The sequence below is a fragment of the Berghia stephanieae genome, chromosome 13 (genome assembly GCF_034508935.2).
Source record: "Berghia stephanieae isolate SIO BIC M18660-M18661 chromosome 13, UCSD_Bste_1.3, whole genome shotgun sequence".
NCBI classification, from domain to species: Eukaryota; Metazoa; Mollusca; class Gastropoda; order Nudibranchia; family Aeolidiidae; genus Berghia; species Berghia stephanieae.
Window position 1 is genome coordinate 33,520,736 of NC_088372.1, and position 20,000 is coordinate 33,540,735.

General features: G+C 36.5%; 1 protein-coding gene across 12 annotated transcripts in view; it reads left to right on the forward strand.

Moving 5' to 3' along the window:
- Positions 1–20,000, forward strand: part of LOC144959095 (sodium-driven chloride bicarbonate exchanger-like) — a 205,350-nt gene that overhangs the window by 93,589 nt on the left and 91,761 nt on the right. For 9 of the 12 annotated variants that reach the window (XM_078891497.1, XM_078891490.1, XM_078891489.1 and 6 more), the window contains one exon: positions 11,160–11,212. The gene's annotated coding sequence lies outside the window, so the exon portion shown is untranslated. Of the gene's footprint in view, positions 1–3,264; positions 3,656–7,000; positions 7,337–11,159; positions 11,213–20,000 lie in introns of those variants that run through there. The other 3 variants (XM_078891499.1, XM_078891491.1, XM_078891494.1) reach the window with 3 other exon arrangements.

The following is a 20,000-nucleotide window of genomic DNA, read 5'->3' on the forward strand; positions in this document are numbered from 1 at the left end:
GGGTCATATAAATCGATCGATATTTGATGGACGAGTTTTCTGGCCAAATTTTAAAATATGATTTTTTTTCCAGAGTACGGCAGAATATGTATTGTATCTTGTAGTTCATATAACTCATTTTAAGTGGTGTGGTCAGTTTGTTGTCGTGATAATTTATCACAAGTATTCGTCCTTAACTATTCAATGTATCCCACGCCACTCCTACCCCTTGCCACACATACACCCCCACCCCACCATCCTTTCTCTGTCTTCTGCTTCCTCTCCATGTCACCATTCCTCCTTTTCCCACTCTTCTTCCTCCTCCCATTCTTCTTCCCATTCCTCGTCCTCCTCCTCCTCCTCCTCCTCCCCTTCCTATTCCCATTCTTCTTCCTCCTCCACTTCCTCATCCTCCTCCACCTCCTCTTCCTCCTCCTCTTCTTCTTCTTCTTCTTCTTCTTCTTCTTCTTCTTCTTCTTCTTCTTCTTCTTCTTCTTCTTCTTCTTCTTCTTCTTCTTCTTCTTCTTCTTCTTCTTCTTCTTCTTCTTCTTCTTCTTCTTCTTCCTCTTCTTCTTCTTCCTCCTCCTTCTCATCCTCCTCCTCCTCCTCCTCCTCTTCCTCATACTCCCCCTTTTTCTTCTCCTTCTTCCTCTTCCACATCACCCTCTATCTCCACCTTTTTCTATTGGACCAACACACAAAACAATATTATGTATCCTTGAACGTTTTTAGTCAGGTTAGCTTCTGAGACAAGTACATACAATCTATATAAAACCGGGATAAACTCCGGCTCCATGGGCCCAATGACTCGGAAGTACAGCAAACAATGGTTGCAATTACTTCCCCTTTCCTATCACGAGACTTGCCTCCAGGCCAGCGATCCGATCTTTGCCTCTTTCTTTTAGCCAGTACGCAAGCTGCCTACTTGAAACTTAAAAAAAAAACCCAAAAACTAATAATCGTAGTTTCCAAGGGGAAAAAAAAAGAAGAAATTTCACTTTAAATAGCTGTAGAAATAAACAACTTGCTGTCAGCATAATCCACAAAATGATCTAAACGTCCTGAATATTAGGTTCTAAGAAGCTAAAATTTCTTTTTCAACAAGATTTATTGAGTCAAAGAGACCGATGCAGCTCTGTAGCTGGAGCCAAACATGCGTATTTCTACGACATTTTCGTAATACTAGGCAGGTCTGTAGTACATAACTAGTAACCAATAACCGCCTTCTTTTATCACCTCACCTCCCTGAAAAAATACCATTTATCGCAATGGACAATAACTAGTCATTCCCACCTGAAATGAAATCGGATAACGATCGTTCTATACTCTATAATAATAGATCTTTTTGTTAGCCTCGCCATCGCCTGAAGTCAGAAGAGTTAAATACTTCAAACAAAGAAAACAAAACCCCACAAAACAATCCGACATCTGATATTAAGGCACCGATTGCAAATTATAGATATAGATAGAACGAAGTTGACGTCACTCAGGTCTTTGTTATGGTTTTTGCCATACGTGTTTATGAATAATTCTCTTTTAACTGTATTAACCAGACTATAAACATAGTTCAAGGTTACACATAATTTTGTGTGTGGTCCGTTATACTTCCGGATGGCAATGCTGTGAGCTTCTTAGCCAAACGCATACTATCTATTAAAAACAGTGTACGTTCAAAGTGACGAATGTGAGTTTTAATCCTTACCCAGGGTGGGGTGGGGGGGGGGGCATAATAATTTACAGTGCATTGCATAGCCCTCTTCAGTTCATGCCCCTGTTACCCGAAACAAATCAGCCCACAAATTATGAACATTAATCACTATTTAAACATTGTAAATAGAGTACTCACAAAGTGTGGACCGGACTGAATCGCCTGTTCGGCATGTATTAAAGATGCCTATGGTCCAGTTGACTTTTAGATCATCTGTGTTCAAAAATGGTGAACGATATTCAAAATATTTTCAAATATCGATCGATTTCAATAATATTTGCATATATTGACATACATACTCTCAAACCTGCGACTTCACGAAGTTTAAATCGGTCGATATTTATTTAACTCACTCAATCCTGGAGATTTTTGCAACTTTTCAAAATTGGAAAAAATGTATTTAAAATGTGCATGGATAGTTTTATTCAACTACCATTAACATCTAAAAATGAAAAAAAAAAAAAAAACATTAGCTTTGATACTATGCCTATAATTTTGTCTCAGAAAAATGTAAAAAAAAAATAAGCATGGGGTAAAAGTAACCCCTGGTATACTACGTATATAGTCGGTGTTAGGGTTGAGTGAGTTAAAGGACGACTTTTCTGGCCAAATTTTTAAATACGTGTTTTTCCAGAGTGCGACAGTTAACTGGTTACATTAATTGGTGGTTTACTTTTCACTTCCGCCAAGTTAATTGATAGGTATTCGTTAACCGACAAAAGTACAAACGGATTATGTTGATTCTGACAACACGCGTCTTTTTCACTGGGTTTTTTGTTTTGTTTTGTTTTGTTATGGCGGATATCAATGAATGAATGAATGAATCGAATTCTGTGCACCCATTGGCCGACCGAGTCAAGAGTAGTGTAATCGCATTGGCTTTTGTGGTTTCCTATTATTATCATCAAGTGACTGAACCATGAAAGCGTGGGTTGTGGGTAGCACCAGAGCTGCCTACTTTTGACATTTTAAAAATTCGTAGCTTCAAAGGGGGAAAAAAAATAAGAAAAAGTCACTTCAAATAGCTTTAGAAATAAACAATTTGATCTCAGCATGGTCTAAAAATTCTCCAAAGTCCTGAATATAAGTTCTATGAAGCTATGAGGCTATGTGGTCTAGTGGTATGACATTCGCTTTCCGATCGGAAGGTCCTGAGTTCGAGCCTTTGAGTCCTTGGAAAAGGCTCTTTACTCACATTCTGTCACTGTACTCAGGTGTAAAATGAGTACCTGCTTGTTAACAGCGCGGTCTCTGTCTGAAAAACAAAATTTGTAATATCGCCTGCCAGGCATCATGTCTCGTCTATAATTAATGTGTTGTTGTGGTCAGGGCCCCTTTGTAAAGCGATTTGAGCACATTTAGTGGATATTTCTCTATATAAAAGGTCAGGTTTTTTGTTTGTTTTTTAAACTCTCTTATTCAACAAGATTTATTGAGTCAAATAAACCTTTGCACTTCTGTAACTGGAGCCAAAAATTCGTATTTCTACGAGATTTTCGTAGTACGGGCAGGTCTGGTAGGAGTCAGTAAAGTAGTACCTAGTACATGATATCTAGTTTTGTTAGAGGATACAAGACGATCAGAATGATAAGAATCGTATCAAGTAGACGTAGCACGTGGGCCGGTTGACTCGATACCTGCCTAAATACTGATTAGTTTCTCATTCGTATCATATTATAGTTCTCTTTTTGTGTGTTTGTTTGTGTGTCATAAGCCTATAGATAGTATGCAGATGACGTCACTCAGGCCTTTGTTATAGTTTTTGCCATCCGCGTTTGTGAGTTGTTCTCACTAAGCTGTTTTAACCAGACTATAAAAGTTCATGGTTACACAGAGTTTGTGTGTTGGTCCGTTATACTTCCGGATGGCAATGTTGTGAACTCCTTGGCCAAGCGCATTCTATCTATAGGATGAAAGTGACATTTAAATGATAAAGCTGTGTGTTTTTCCTCTATTGGAGTCATAATGGTATGGGAGTCACACTGATAGTTGGTTAATTAAATTAATTAATTAATTAATTTAAAAACATATTTGTCGCTTAATTTTCTTTGCATCCGTATTATTCTTTCAGTTCATGTCATATTCTTCTTCAGTTCATGTCTCTGTTACCCGAAACAAATCAGCCCCACAGATTATGAACATTAATCACTATTTAAACATTGTCTATATGGATGCTATGCGTTGAGTTGTTTAAAAAAAATCATGATATTGCCAGCCGTATATAAAGTACTAACACACAAAAGTGTGTGTATTCTTAAACGTTTATAGTCTGGTTAATACAATTTAGTGATATTTCTAAATAGAAAATAACCTTGTAATATTTTAACCTAAAATAAATCCTTAAATATTAACCTTTCCACTGTTATGAGCAATGTTCAATTTCTTTAGATAGTTCGAAGATGACGTCACTCAGGCCTTTGTTATTGTTTTTGCCATCCGCGTTTGTGAGTTGTTCTCACTAAACAGTATTAACCAGACGATAAAAGTTCATGGCTACACAGAGTTTGTGTGATGGTCCGTTATACTTCCGGATGGCAATGTTGTGAACTCCTTGGCCAAGCGCATTCTATCTATTGCGTTTGGTAAGACTAATCGACTTCTTATAAGAATCGCTCACTTTTTTAAATAATTTTTTTAAAAATCATTTATTTATTCCATGGAGAACATTTTTATTGTGGGTCTATTATTCCAAGGAAGACTGGAATAATTCAGGCGTCAGACGCAGTGCAGCGCGCCGTAAACTGATCTTAGGCGATGTGACTTGCTCAAGGCCGCCACACAACTCGAACTCGGTATCTTTTGGGTAGAAAGCAAAGACCGTACCTCTGAGCCACGCTGCCCCTTTGCCAGCTCGATAAAAACATTGACACGTCAAGCGCATTCTCTCTCAGACGCCAATAATTGATTTCAAAGCTTATTTTATATTCTCACCCCTCTCCGCAATGCTTGATTCATTAATATAACTGACCTTATATTTAGGTCAATGATTGATATACACCCATCAGGCCAATTTTATGGAATCAAACTTTCTTTTCCAATAGTAAGAATCACCTGTTTGGTTTCATAATTTATTTATTTATTTATTTATTTATTTATTTTTCTATTTATTTATTTATTTTTATATTTATTTATTTATTTTTCTATTTATTTATTTATTTATTTATTTTTATATTTATTTATTTATTATTTATTTATTTATTTATTTATTTATTTATTTATTCATTCATTTATTTATTTTTCTATTTATTTATTTATTTATTTTTCTATTTATCCGTTGCTGTCTATGATTAGGTGCTCAGTCACATCATTGTCGAATGGGTTTGTTTTGTTTTTTTTTGTTGTCAAAGACTCTTACCCAAGTCTTACCCGTCCTGTTCGAGTCCTCGAAGGCCACCGACCTGTGGACGAAACAGCTCTGACTGTTATCCTGCGGTCTTGTTCGTTGTTATAATATTGTTATTATTATGCCCTTCATGTTAATTGAGGATTCCTCTGTGACTTCGTCTTGTTGCTATGCCTGTCAAGCTGTTGACACGGATGCCTTTTTAACTATTATCTTATAGATTGTATGAAGTTGACGTCACTCAGCTATTATGTTATTGTTGTTGGTTTTTTTTTCTATCCATGTTTATGAGTTATTCTCACTAAACTGTATTAACCAGACTATAGATAGCATGCACTTGGCTAAGAAGTTCACAACATTGCCATCCGGAAGTAAAACTTGCCAACACACAAAACTGTGTGTAACCTTGAAGTTTTATAGTCTGGTTAATACAGTTTAGCGAGAAGTACTCATGAACGCGGATGGCAAAAAACAATAACAAAGACATGAGTGACGTCATCATCGAGCTATAAACGTTCATGGTTACACAGAGTTTTGTGTGTTGGTCCATTATACTTCAGGATGGCGATGTTGTGAGCTTTTTAGACAAGCGCATACTATCTATATCAGATTTTTTTTTTTTTACAACGATACAAACACACATTGTTGTTTTATCTACGAGAAGGTGTGTAGCACACACGTTTATAAGTGACACCACTGCTTAAATAAATGGTACAGGAATACGAAATGATAATGTGTTATCTCTTACAAATGACAAAATCAAACATTGACGATTTCGATGACAAGTTGTGTGGATAGAACTCGCCGACCCCCCCCCCCCCCCTGCCCCGCGCGCTTCGGATGTCATCTCCTACCGAATAATAATGATTGTTTTAATTATGATAATGAATAATGATAGTATTAATATTAATAATGATAGTGATGATAATGATAATTAAGGATATTGATGATTATAATATAGGTGATAAGATGATAATAATCATGATGATAAATAATAATAATAATAATAATAATAATAATAATAATAATAATAATAATAATAATAATAATAATAATAATAATAATAATAATAATAATAATAATAATCACCATCATCTTCATCATCATCATCACAAGAGAGTTTAATCAATAACACATTTGGATGGGAGTAACGATAAAATAGAGCCATCGTATTCAATGGCTTTATCCCCTCTCCCTGTGGTCTTTTACTGACAAGAGCAATTTAATTTTCCCCCCCCCCCCCCCCCACACACACACACCCACATCCCTCCCCCGAATAGCCATGATGGTATATTGTTTAAAAAATAATGAAAAATTATGGACAGTAATCACGTTACTGGGGACCTCTTCCGATTGATATACCCCCCCCCCCCCCCCCCCCCAATCCCCAGAATCCAGACACATAACCAAATATCTTAAATTTATTTAATCGTAATCATAAAAATTCAAGAAATTTGAAGGAACTAATTTGAACTTCACTCGGCTCTTTGTTATTGTTTTTAGACAGCCATTTTGGTGATTAGTTCTCACTAAATTATATCTATCAGACTACAAACGTTCAACGTTACACATGCGTAGTTTTATGTTGGAAATTTCTATTGGGCTGGCGGATATTGTGAATATTTTACCAACTTGCATAGCATCAACTGAAACCATGCGTTTAATTTCGTAAAATACTCACATCTGCCCGCTTTATGAAACGTCCAAACCCGCAATACCGTGTGTAACCTTAAATATTGATTGATATTATTCTGATAAGACCTGATCATCCAACTGGCGGTTTTTAAACAACAACTTCATTCCTTCTATCCTATTAACAGATTAGAGTATTAATTAATAGGAACCCCTTTGTTACAATATCATTGTTCCGTGTCGAAGTTAAGATAGGTTGGTATGCATTGCCTGTGCGTGATTGGTTTCTTCCATGGTGCATTACAGGCCTATATAATAACAGTGTTGTGTGTATGTGTGTTCTAACCTCGACTTAGTCAATGAGTGCAAGGTAGGTGTGTAAACAAGTTTAAGTTTTGTTAGACTTAATGAATGGATATCATTGTTGACTGTGTTTCTTTTGATTATCTCTTATAAATGTGTTGTTTCTGTATCATGTAGGGAATAATAATAATATACGGTTTTTGAAGATAACTTTCTCAAGTGCCTTGCCTCTGTGGCGTGAATATTTCTTCCAGGATTAGGTATATAGTCTAAACCATGTGATTGAACCATGTGATTGAAATCGCAGAAAATCAATTTGCGCAACTCTACAACCAAACCAAAGTTGGGCTAACACTAACACATTTCGAATGGTGAGAGCGCTAGATCAGCAATCGGCACCACGCTCGTTGTGCTTATTTATTTATTTCTGAAATTCTCTCTCTCTCTCTCTCTCTCTCTCTCTCTCTCTCTCTCTCTCTCTCTCTCTCTCTCTCTCTCTCTCTCTCTCTCTCTCTCTATCTCTCTCTCTCTATCTATCTCTCTCTCTATCTATCTATCTATCTATCTATCTATCTATCTCTTTCTTTCTTTCTCCCCCCCCCCCTCTCTCTCTCTCTATCTCTCTCTCTCTCTATCTATCTCTCTCTCTATCTATCTATCTATCTATCTATCTATCTATCTATCTATCTATCTCTTTCTTTCTTTCTCCCTCTCTCTCTCTCTCTCTCTCTCTCTCTCTTTCTTTCTTTCTTCCCCCCTCTCTCTCTCTCTCTTCCTCTCTCTCTCCCTTTCTCTCTCTCTCTCTCTCTCTCTCTCTCTCTCTCTCTCTCTCTCTCTCTCTCTCTCAACTACGAATAAGATAATTGTAAAGTTGCTAATGGATTTTCCTTTGACCTAATTAGTTCTAAAGTAGTTTTTTTGGCGATGCCTGTAGAGGAAGGAGCGAGTCAGCTAGCCATTTCCAGGTCCTTCATTCACTCATACCCATTACCCATTTTCCTCAATAATTCAAAGCTATAAACCCCAACTTCAACAGCTGTTTGTAAGCGGGGGATGTACTTGTGTACACGTTCTATTTGGATCTATTTATTTATTCATAGCTATCTTGTCCTACACGTTTTGTTTTAATGCCGGCGATAAGGAAGATAATGCGGTGACCTAGAGATAAAGCAATTCGATACAGTGAAGATATCTTTTCTGAGACCCACAGTTGAGCTTTAAAAAAATTTTAATTTGAGTTTTTATATAGCGCAATATCCACTAAACATGCTCAAACGCTTTACAAGGGGTCCCTGGCCGACAGCAACACATGTATAATAATAATAATAATAATAATAATAATAATAATAATAATAATAATGATGATGATGATGATAATAATGATAATAATAATGATAATAATAATGATAATAATAAATAGCTCCTTACTCACATTCTTTCTCCGTACTCGGGTATAAAATGAGTACACGGACGTCAACGGCGTTGTCAAAGTCGGAAAAAAATTGTAAGATCACCTAACAAGCGTCATGTCTCGTTCTACATGTTACGTGTTGCTGTTGGTTTTGAGCACGTTTAATTGATATTGCGCTATATAAAAGCTTAAAGTTTTTATTTTTTTTTTTGATTTTTCAAAACCCTTCCTCAGCCAATAAGAGGAGCGAAGAATCAGCGATGTGACACTACGATACGTTGGAATTCTGAGGTCCTAAGACTTTTGGGACCCTAATATTGTCAGCATAATCTTGCTACGTTCAGAAGGGAACTAGTATTAACCAGTCGATTTTTGTCGAATCAAAACATGGAATTTGTGACACACCTTCAAACATGGTCAGACAAGCACGGTTGGTAGTTTCCGGATGGCAATGTTGTGAGCTTCTAAGCTAAGCGCATACTATCTATACAATTAAATCTATACTCATAAACGTGGGTGGCAAAATACAATAACAAAGGCCTGTGCGACGTCATCTTCGTTCCATCTATACCTTTCGCTGATCATTGTTGTTTTTTTATACCACCAAATTAGCGATTCGTTTTCACACGATTTTCTCAATTAGCAAACGTTTAAGTTTACACATAGTTTTCTCTGTTAGTTCTCTTGATGATCCAGCGGTAGGGTAGAACAGTGGGTATTTTACTAAGATACATAATATAATCGAGAGTAAAACATGTGTAGTTTGTTATGTTTACCAATCACTGCCATTGTTTACATAAAGACGGCTATCCGAGAGGCGTGGTTATCAAGGTGTCAAATGCGGCTGCTCTTACTTCCATTTTAAACCTTTCTTTTTTATTCATGTTAAGAATTTTCAACTTACGCTGCGTAAGTCTTCAGAGAACAAAAATATAATGCGTAATAGTAATAAAAAGGAAAAAATAAAGAAAACTTAAGTCAATACTATTTAAAGTACAGGGTGTGCTCGTATGTGTGTGTGTGTGTGTTTGAGATACAGACATGTTACTTTGTTCATATGTGTTACAATGATATGTAAATATAACCGTATTCTATTTTTGATTGTGTTAGACATTTACTTATGGGAGGGGTACGAATGTGTGATCAACAACAAGGCTGCCGACGACTTGTATTGACATCAAATACTTTTTACTTTTCTCCCATTTTAGGATTTCATCATTATGTCGGTCAACTTGGATAACTCGAGCTCGAGCTTGAGCTTTTATGTAGCGCAATATCCACTAAACGTGCTCAAAGCACTTTACAAAGAATCCCTGACCAACAGCAACATAATATAGAATGAGGCATGACTCCTGTTAGGCGATATTACAATATTCCCGACAAAGACAATGCCGTTTAACGGCCAGGGACTCATTTTACACCTGAATACTGTGAGAGAATGTGAGTATAAAGAGTCTTTTCCAAGGACTCAACTATGTGCCGAGCAAGGCTCCAACTCAGGACCTTCCAATCCTAAAGCGGGCGTCATACCACACGACCACATAGCCGCACAACAAATAACCCACAACGTGTCAAAGATTCATAATATTATAATATAATATCAGATAAATATTAATGATTAATAATGATTTTAAGTCTTTAATTTCATAATTTCGTTTTTTTTAAAAAAACGTAATTAAGTATCGAAATGTAAGCTCCAATTTATTAAAACCAAGACAGATACTGTGAACGTTTCGAGTTTCCCTTTTATCAATCAACAAAACACGATCGTCGTGTAACACGATCATCGCGTTTTGTTGATAACGGAGAGACCCGAAACGTCTACAGTATAATAATATGTCTTCATTTAATAAATCGGAGCTTCCATTTCAATACTTACCGTTAGTGTTTTCATTCGATCTTCAAGCAGCAACATTTTCATATAATTTCATGACAGAATAGTTGACAATGGTTGGTTGGGGATCGTATTATATTCAGATCGATCGGTATTAACCCTCTCCTTACCACCCACAGGAAAATCGTCACATTCGTTACGATGCAGCCAACAATTTTCTCATTCTGATTTCTATTGTACATCATAATATTGGAACAAAAATGTTTGCTATAGTTCAAGTATATGAACAACGTGAACAACAGCAGAAAACAGATAACATGTATAGCAAGAACTAACAGCTTTCGTGTTTGAGTGAAATAAATCTATTTTTGTCTAGGTTGGGTGTGACGTTTTGGGGAAAATCCGGAAAATGGCCGATAAGGAGAGAGTTTACGTTATCTGCCGTACTCGGGGAAAAACTCGTGTTTAAAAATTTGGCCAGAAAACTTGTCCTTCTAATATCGATCGATTTAAATGAGCCTCATCGTGGCAAAAACTCCCAAACCTGGGATTTTACTGAAGACTTCGCGAAGTTCCAGGTTTGAGTGTTTTTTGTCAAGATGAGGGTCATTTAAATCGATCAATATTGGAAGGACGAGGGGTTTATTTTTTTTTTTTGGCCAAATTTTTAAATACAAGGACATCCAGAGCACAGCAGTTGACTGGTTAATGAAATAACTTTTATTTTTTTAAAAAGTTTTGTTTTGTTTTATTTTGTTGCCAAAATGTAAAACTTTTTTTTGCCTAAATCTAAATGTTTTCTGACCAAAATGTAAGATTTTTCTGGCCAAAATATTTCGAAATTCTGCCCAAGATGTGAGTCTTATGGCCAAAATGTAGAAAAGATTTTGCCACGTCGAGTCTATGAATTTCCATCTTAATCTTGCTATTTTTCTCTTTTCCATTCCAGATCTTGCATGGGACTGTTAAAAGAGTGTATTCGTTTTCTATTTATGGGGAAAGGTGAGGCACAGACTTAGACTTCAATATCTTATCCTTTGCTTTATTGATTTGATTTTATTCTCCTCTCTTCATCTCTTCCCCCGTCTCTCTCTCTCTCTCTCTCTCTCTCTCTCTCTCTCTCTCTTTCTCTCTCTCTCTCTCTATCTTTCTCTCCCTCTCTCTCTCGCTCCCTCTTGCTCTCTCTCCCCCCTCTCTCTCTCTGTCTCCCTCTGTCTCTCTCTCTCTCTCCCTCCTTCTCTCTCTCTCTCTCTCTCTCTCCCTGTCTCTCTCTCCCTCTTTCTCTTTCTCCCTCCCCTTCTCTCTCTCTCTATCTCTCTCTCTCTCTTTTCTCTCTCTCTCTCTCCCCTCTCTCTCTCTTCTCTCTCTCTCTCTCTCTCTCTCTCTCTCTCTCCCTCTCCCTCTTTTCCTTTTTTATTTTTAATAAGTACACGAGGATATTGAAAAATTTTGAAATGTATCCCAAACGCCAGTTTTAATTATGGGATTAATATAATTTAACTTCTATACCCATTCATTATGCTGTATATCCATGCCTTTGGTAACAGGTTAATCTATGTTTTAATAGTCGTGGTTGTTAACATATAATTTGGAAAAAAAATGCAGTGTAACTACCTATATTATTATACCATTTTAATGAGTGTCACGGCCAGCCAAACGTGTAGTTAATTGTAAATAATTCTGTTGAAATTCATTTATTATTGGTATTATCGAATACTTGAATGAAAACTCAGATTTCTCAAGTCCTTGGTTAATATAATTATTACGGATGTCATCGGGTTAGGCAGAATTGTTACTTTGATTAGTTTAATTAATTAATTGATTTATATGAAGGGGTAGGGGGTGGTAGGACGGAAAATTAGTCATAATTAGATTGCTGAACTTAATGTTTAGAATTAATGAGAATGTGAGTAAACAGCCTTCTCCAAGGACTCAACTATGCGCCGAGCGAGGCTCGAACTCGGGACTTTCCGATCTGAAAAGCGAGTGTCATACCAGTGGACCATATAGCCGCACAATATACAGGGTGTCCATAAAGTCTGGACACATAGGATAGTTGAATATTTTTTGTATATAATTAAAATTAAGTTTTATTTTCACTATTTATTTCATTAAAATAAAATCTTTCATATGAGCGCCGTCATGCAAATGTCAATCCTTTTCACAAATTTTGCATGAACTCGATGCAATAAATCTGCATTGCCATCAATTCCAATATTTAATTTTACTGTGTCCAGACTTTACGGACACCCTGTATAATTGATAATAGTTATTGCGGATGTGATCGGTTTAGGCAGAATTGTTTCTTTGATTAGTTAGTTAATAAATTAATTTATATGAAAGGGGGTAGGACGGAAAATGACGAGTCAACATTAGATTGTTCAACTTAATTTTTAGACGAAAAGATTAAATTACTGTGCTGCTATTTTACTAGATGATTGGTATCAAGTGGACTGGGTCGCAAATTAACAAAAAGAAATTGAGCTTTATATAGCGCAATATCCACTAAATGTGCTCAAAGCGCTTTACAAAGGGTCCCTGGTGATCAGGAACATTTAACATGTAGGACGGGACATGCCGCCTGTTAGGCGATATTATAATTTTTCGGACAAAGACAGCGCTGTTAACGGCCATTTTACACATGAGTACGGTGGGAGAAAGTGAGTAAAGAGCTTTTTCCAAGGACTCAACTATGCGCCGAGCGCGAGGCTCGAACCCAGGACCTTCCGATCCGAAAGCGAGTGTCATACCACTAGACCACATAGCCGCAAATTAGGGAGCAGGCACTAGTGTAATAAATAAATAAATTAATAAAATAAAATTCCCTTTTTTCATCCCACAAGGGGGAATTTGTCTCTAGGGAAGACTGTAATAACCCAGGCGCCAGTCGCAGTGCAGTGCCGCAAATTGAGCTATGGCGAAGTGACTTGCTCAAGGCCACACAGTGCAGCGGCGGGTGATCGAACTCGATACCTTTCGGTTACGAAGCAAAGACCGTACCGCTGAGCCAGGCTGCGCCCCAATGATAAACATATAAAAAAATGGGTATGAAACAAGTGTCGGAGAAAGCTTTGTCTGGTACTGTTTCATACACATTGAGGTTTTTGACCTTTTTAATATAGCGCAATATCCACGAAACGTGCTCAAAGCGCTTTACAAGGGGTCCCTGGCCAACAGCAACATTTAACAAGTAGGACAGGACATGACGCCTGTTAGGCGATATTACAATTTTTTTCGGACAGGGACAACGTTGTTAACGGCCAGGTACTCATTTTACACATTAGCAACGGGAGAGAATGTGAGTAAAGAGCCTTCTCCAAGGACTCAACTCGAACCCATGATCTTCCTATACGAAATCGAGTGTCATACCACGAGACCACATAGCCGCACACATCTGTTCAGAGATTGAACTGAACTGCACTGCACCAATGAAGGATTAAACCCGGCGTCTTGGGTTGTAAGTCACGTCTGGTCATGCATAATTTGGCGTTTTGTTGTTGGCTAGCAGGTGCCCTTTGTTCTACCGCTTGAGCAATATAACCAAGACAGAAAACTATGTGTAAACTTAAACGTTAATTGTAGGATCGAGAAAATCGTGTGATAACTAGTCACCCATTTGGCGGTATAAAAACAATAACAATAATCAGAGAAATATCGATTTCATTCCCATTATTGTTTATAAACAACCAACCATGTTTGTCTGAGCACTTGTGAAGGTGTGTCACAAATTCCATGTTGTGATTGGTCAAATATCTACTGGTTAATTCGACCCAAACCGCCCATGAAAGAATTTCACAAGCTTGTCAAGACTTCTGTTTTGAAGTTCAGAGTTTTGCTCAACAACAAATACGAAAAAAGGAAGTCTTTCAAAACAGTGATATGCCGTCGTGACCCTGATGATAAAGATATGATTACTATCATTGTTGCTTTCATGACTATTGTTCTCATTAATATTATTTCATTGTGCTATGAACTTTGTACATTTATTATTAATTCGATCATGACTAATATTCAATTATCAGTATTCTATGATAGTATTTTTCGATTTTATATTGCCGTATTGATATATGTTTCCTTACCTTCAAAGTTGTGTAAAACTGTCTGTGAATGATACAATGCAAGCTATAGATAGAACGAAGTTAACGTCACTCAGGTCTTTGTTTTGTTTTTTGTTTTTTTGTTTTTGTTTGTTTTTGACATCCACGTTTATGAGTAATTCTCACTAAACTGTATTAACCAGACTATAAACGTTCAAGGTTACACAGAGTTGTGTGTGTTGGTCCGAGTGGCAATGTTGTGAGCTTCTTAGCCAAGCGCATATCATCTAAATAGGATTCTATAATTATAAACTATTTGTCCTATGTTAAGCCTTTAGTAAGATAAGTTAAAGTGAGATAAGATAAAGATAAAATAATTTTAAGCATTAAATATTATTAGTCTCCAAATTCCGGTTGAAATTTGAGTACATGCCGTCATTGGGTGAACAAGATTTATTTTTTTATTTATTTCTTAACCTTCGAAAAAAGAAATAAAGGCTTGGGACCGACGTGTACATATATGCAGGTCTGACATCCGAACCCACTTATGGGCCTATTTTATCTTTGTTGTAATTGACAATATTTGACGTCATTTTTTTTAGATTCCCATTACAACAATGAGCCCATAAGGAATTGGGTTATCGGACCTGCAAAAAAGTTCACGTTGCTTGCGGGGACCCCCTTCTAAAGCCCTTTTCGCACGTTCAGTGGATATTAGGCTATATAAAATCTCCGTTTGATAAAAGACTTTCATTAGCCTGTCGAGATTTCTGATTTGAAATTCTTATTTGTTACAGTGAATGACATCATCAGTCGGATGGTGAAAAGGTTTGAACTGAGATATTGCCAAGTTTAGATAGAAGGTCAATGTTTATCAAAAATGAGTTCTTGACATAAATGATTAAATCAACCCTTTTTGTACAATTTCATGAAATATCAAAGCTTAATTTCACTTCTAAATATTTTTTACAGCTAGTCAAGTTGAAAAAGTATGAAATTGAATAAAAGTTGATGGATACCTTTCCCATCCATCTGACCATAACTTCACGAAAAAATCACCCGATTTACTTCAAGTAAAGATTAAAAAGCTCTGGGGAACAAATTCTTTAGAAAATAAAGGGAAAAAATGCAAATCCAAAATGTTCACCTTCCGACTCATTTTGTCATGCCCTGAGACATATTTACTATATGAATACAAGACAAGAAGCCAGTGGTATGTCGGTGTGACCCTGATGGTAAAGATACAATGATTATAAACATTAATTATTGTGCGGTTATAATGTGGTCTTGTGGTATGACACTCGCTTTCGGATTGGGAAGCACCTGGGTTCGAGCTTCGCTCGCTCGGCGCATAGTTGAGTCCTTGTAAAAAAAGCTCTTTATACTCACATTCTCTCACCGTACTCATGTGTAAAATGAGTACCTTGCCGTTAACAGTGTTGTCTCTGTCGGGGAAAAGATATAATATCGCCTAACAAGCGTCATGTCTCGTTCTTCATTGATACCTGTTGCTGTTGGTCAGCGACCCCTTGTAAAGCACATTGAGCACGTTTAGTGGACATTGCACTATATAAAAGCTCAATTTTAATAAATTTTTAAAAAAATCCTTTTATTTACCCCATAGGGGAAATTTGCCTTTAGGGTCTATTCCAAGGGAAGACTGGAATAATTAGTATCAGTCTCTAAATTCCTCCATTGGATGGACAAGATATATTTTTAATTTATTTCTTAACCTTTAAAAAAGGAGGCTTGGAGGCATTTGTAAAGCGCTTTTCGCACGTTTAGTTGATATTAGGCTGTGTAGATGCTCAGTGTGATTAAAGACTTTCATTAGCTTGTCGAAATTTCTGATTTAAAGTTCAGATATATATATATATATATATATATATATATATATATATATATATATATATATATATAATATTGTTTACTTCATGAATACGAAACGAAAGCTTTCAAAACGGCGATATGTCATGTCGGTGTGACCCTGATGATAATGATACAATCATTTTAGGCAATTTTATTAGTCTCCGAATTCCATTTGAAATACGAGTAGGCTTCATATTATATGCCTTCATTGGACAACATTTCCTTTTTTTTAAAAAAAACGAAAAAAAAAAAAACAAACAAAAAAACAACCCAACAAAACAAACAAAAACAAACAAAATCAAAAACGAACAAAAATAAATCAAACAAATAAACTTTTGTTAATTTTTAATTTTATTTTACTTTTATCTTATATATATATATTTTTTAATTTAACTGAATTTTCTACATCTATTATTTAGTTCATTCTGACCCAACACCAGACCGACTGGTGGATCACATCGTTATACAGTGGAAACCTGATATTAAGCCACAACACCGACGAACCTGGAAAAATAGTTGAATTTAAGCAATGTTGACATTATCCATTATCAATGAAATACACTTCGATAAAGAATTGAACATTTGGGACCAACAAAAGATGTTGCCTTTAAGCAGAAATTGCCTTTAAGAGGTTAAGAGTCTAGGGCAATGTTAACAGGTTAATCTATGTTTTAATAGTCGTGATTGGTAATAAATAATTTGATAATAACTACCTATATTATACCAAGTCATGTCAATTAGTGTCATGGCCAGCCAAACGTCTGATATTATATTTGTAAAATTGTGTTTCAATTCGCTTACCTGTTATTATTATCGAATACTTAATGAAAACTCAAGTGCTTTGTTAATATAGTTATTACTTATGTAATTGGTAGATACATAGTTATTCATTTATTTATGTATTTATTTATTCGTTGATATCATACATTTGTTTATTATTTTTTATTTATTTATAAAATTTCATATTTCTGATCATTGTGATATGGGACTTTAATTAATTCACTTTTTTTCCGTTATCTGATTTATCAAAACAATATAATATTATAATATAGTGACACATTAGTCAGCGATTCTCAAACTTAGTTGAGTCATCGCTCCCCTCCGCCCACCCCCTAGGGCTGGGTGACCCAGTCCACCCCCCCCCCCCCTTCCTCCTGTCCAGCTTTTCCACCATCAACGCAAATGACTAAAGACAAAAGATATTTTTTTGCGATATTATTGTGCAAATCTCTCTCTCTCTCTCTCTCTCTCTCTCTCTCTCTCTCTCTCTCTCTCTCTCTCTCTCTCTCTCTCTCTCTCTCTCTCTCTCTCTCTCTCTCATAATGTCCAACTCACTCCCACATCAATGGCACTAAAAAGAATGCACCCAATGCATCAACTTGGTGACCATCTCATTTAATGTGACGAATTTGGTGTGCGTCCATGAGTTTGTCAATGTTTGGGGTCATGGATGTCAGCCGTAGTCGAAGATCCTCTTTATATATTATATTGTTGAGAGGATTTCTGGACTTTGAAAGAATGTGAGTCACAACGCTGAAACCCCATCTCCATCAGATAGGACGTCGGGACAGCGATGAAAAACAATTTAGCCTCTTTCCATCAATGTGCAGGAAATTTACAACAAATTGGTGCTCTCAACCAGAAATCATGATACATTTCCCGCTTGGACAGGGGCTTTAACTCGAAAGCATTTTGCAGTTCAAGCACTCACCTGTGGTGCTGGATCTAGGCAAATCGTCAATGTCAAATTCCTCTCAGGATCCATGCTGGTAGATCGAGATTAAGGAGGTTCTGGAAGCAATTTCTCGTATCAACTTCAATTTTTTCACTGTGATCTGTGTAGATCCGAATGTTGTCATCGGGGATATGCTCTGCAATGTCGTTGGAGTTTGGATATTTAGTGAAGTCTCTTCGATAGAGGGAGATTTGCTATGACGCTGCAGGTCAGTTAATTTGTCTTTGATTTCGTTGAGCTGGTCGGCTATTGGTGAATCGGTTGACTGTAAAAACTAGACAATGGAGTTGAGTAGTGCAAATAATCGAGTAAGACAGTTCCCTTTAGAGAACCATCGGACCTCTGTGTGGAGTTGTAACCTATTGAACTCCTCGCCATTCTCCACGTATAGCTTTGAAAAGGTGCGAATTGAGCACGTGCTTTTAACAGTTCATGCAATTGCTGGGTAAGATCTTTAGCTACAAGGTGTTGTCTGTGAATCACACAATGTACTGATAAAATGTTTGGCACAGCCTCTTTTAAAAGGCTGTAAAGCCACGATAGCGCCCTGTGATTCGAATTTTCTATCTTCGGAAAAATCGCGAACAGATTTGTTGCCTTCTTGGTGTCTGAAGTCACTCAAGTCTTTGTTATTGTTTTTTTTTTGCCATCCGCGTTTATGAGTAATTCTCACTAAACTGTATTAACATACTGTAAATGATCATGGTTACACACAAGTTTTGTGTGTTGGCCTGTTGTACTTCCGGATGGCAATGTTGTGGACTTCTTAGCCATGTGCATACTATCTATTCGTCCATCCCTTATTTCATTGTTTACAACACCATTCATTTCGGATGATTATTAATTAAGGAAACCCGTTTGTATGTGTGTTTGTGTTTGTGTGTGTTTGTGTTTGTGTGTGTGTGTGTATTTGTGTGCGTGTGTGTGTATTTGTGTGCGTGTGTGTGTGTGTGTGTGTGTGTGACCCGTGGCATCAAAACGATATTATGTCGGGGTGAATGAACAAGATGCCCATACTATTTAAGAGATTTTATAGCGCTTGGCTAAGAAGCTCACAACATTGCCATCCGGAAGTGTAACGGAACAACACACAAAACCATGTGTAACCTTGAACGTTTATAATCTTGTTAATACAACCTAGTGAGAATTACTCATAAACAATGATGGCAAAAAGCAACAACAAAGACCCTGCTTGACGTCAACTTCATTCTATCTATAGATAGTTCGAAGATGACGTCACACAGGTCTTTGTTATTAGTTTTTGCCATCCGCGTTTATGAGTAATGCTCACTGAACTGTTTTAACCAGACTATAAACGTTCATGGATACACACAGTTTTGTGTGTTGGTCCGTTATACTTCCGGATGGCAATGTTATGAGCTTCTTAGCCAAGCGCATACTATCTATATTTAAAATGACCTTACCGTTGACCTTAGTTCGTTCCGCCCGTGTCTTTGACACATTGGGCCGTCCTAATGGGCATTATCTGTGTTACATTTCCATGTGCCCGAGGTCATTGGTCGCATTGTAAAGTGTGTTCAAAATGACCCCATAATGAAAAGTGTTCACAGTTTGAGAAATATCCGTTACAATTGGTCATTTTGCTCAGCATGACTCATGGGTATGTTTACAACTTTCATAAACAAAGCAGCGGGTTTACATTTATTGAGAAATGTCCAATCGTTGTACAGCCACAAATCATGTGATCGATGACTAGGTTGGACGAAAAAATGACTATAGATCGCTCCCATTCTTGTGTTATGCCTCGTCCCATGCCAGCTGCCCAATCTTAAAGTCTTTCTCAACTGTTACTTTCCTCGTCGTCTTTGTTAGCTTTCGCCTGATGGTATTTTTCTTCCATAGGTAAATTGACCCAAAAAATAATGAGATATATCTATAAATTTCTTTCTTTTATTATTATTATTATTATTATTATTATTATTATTATTATTATTATTATTATTATTATTATTATTATTATTATTATTATTATTATTATTATTATTTATTATCATCATTATTTGTTGTTGTTGTTGTTCCAAATTATGAAATCATAAGGCCAGTCATTTTGGGTTTCAGTGCCAGGCTATAACATGACGATGGCTACGGTTCTATCCGAGATGAAGCGTCGCCATCGTTAACTTATAGC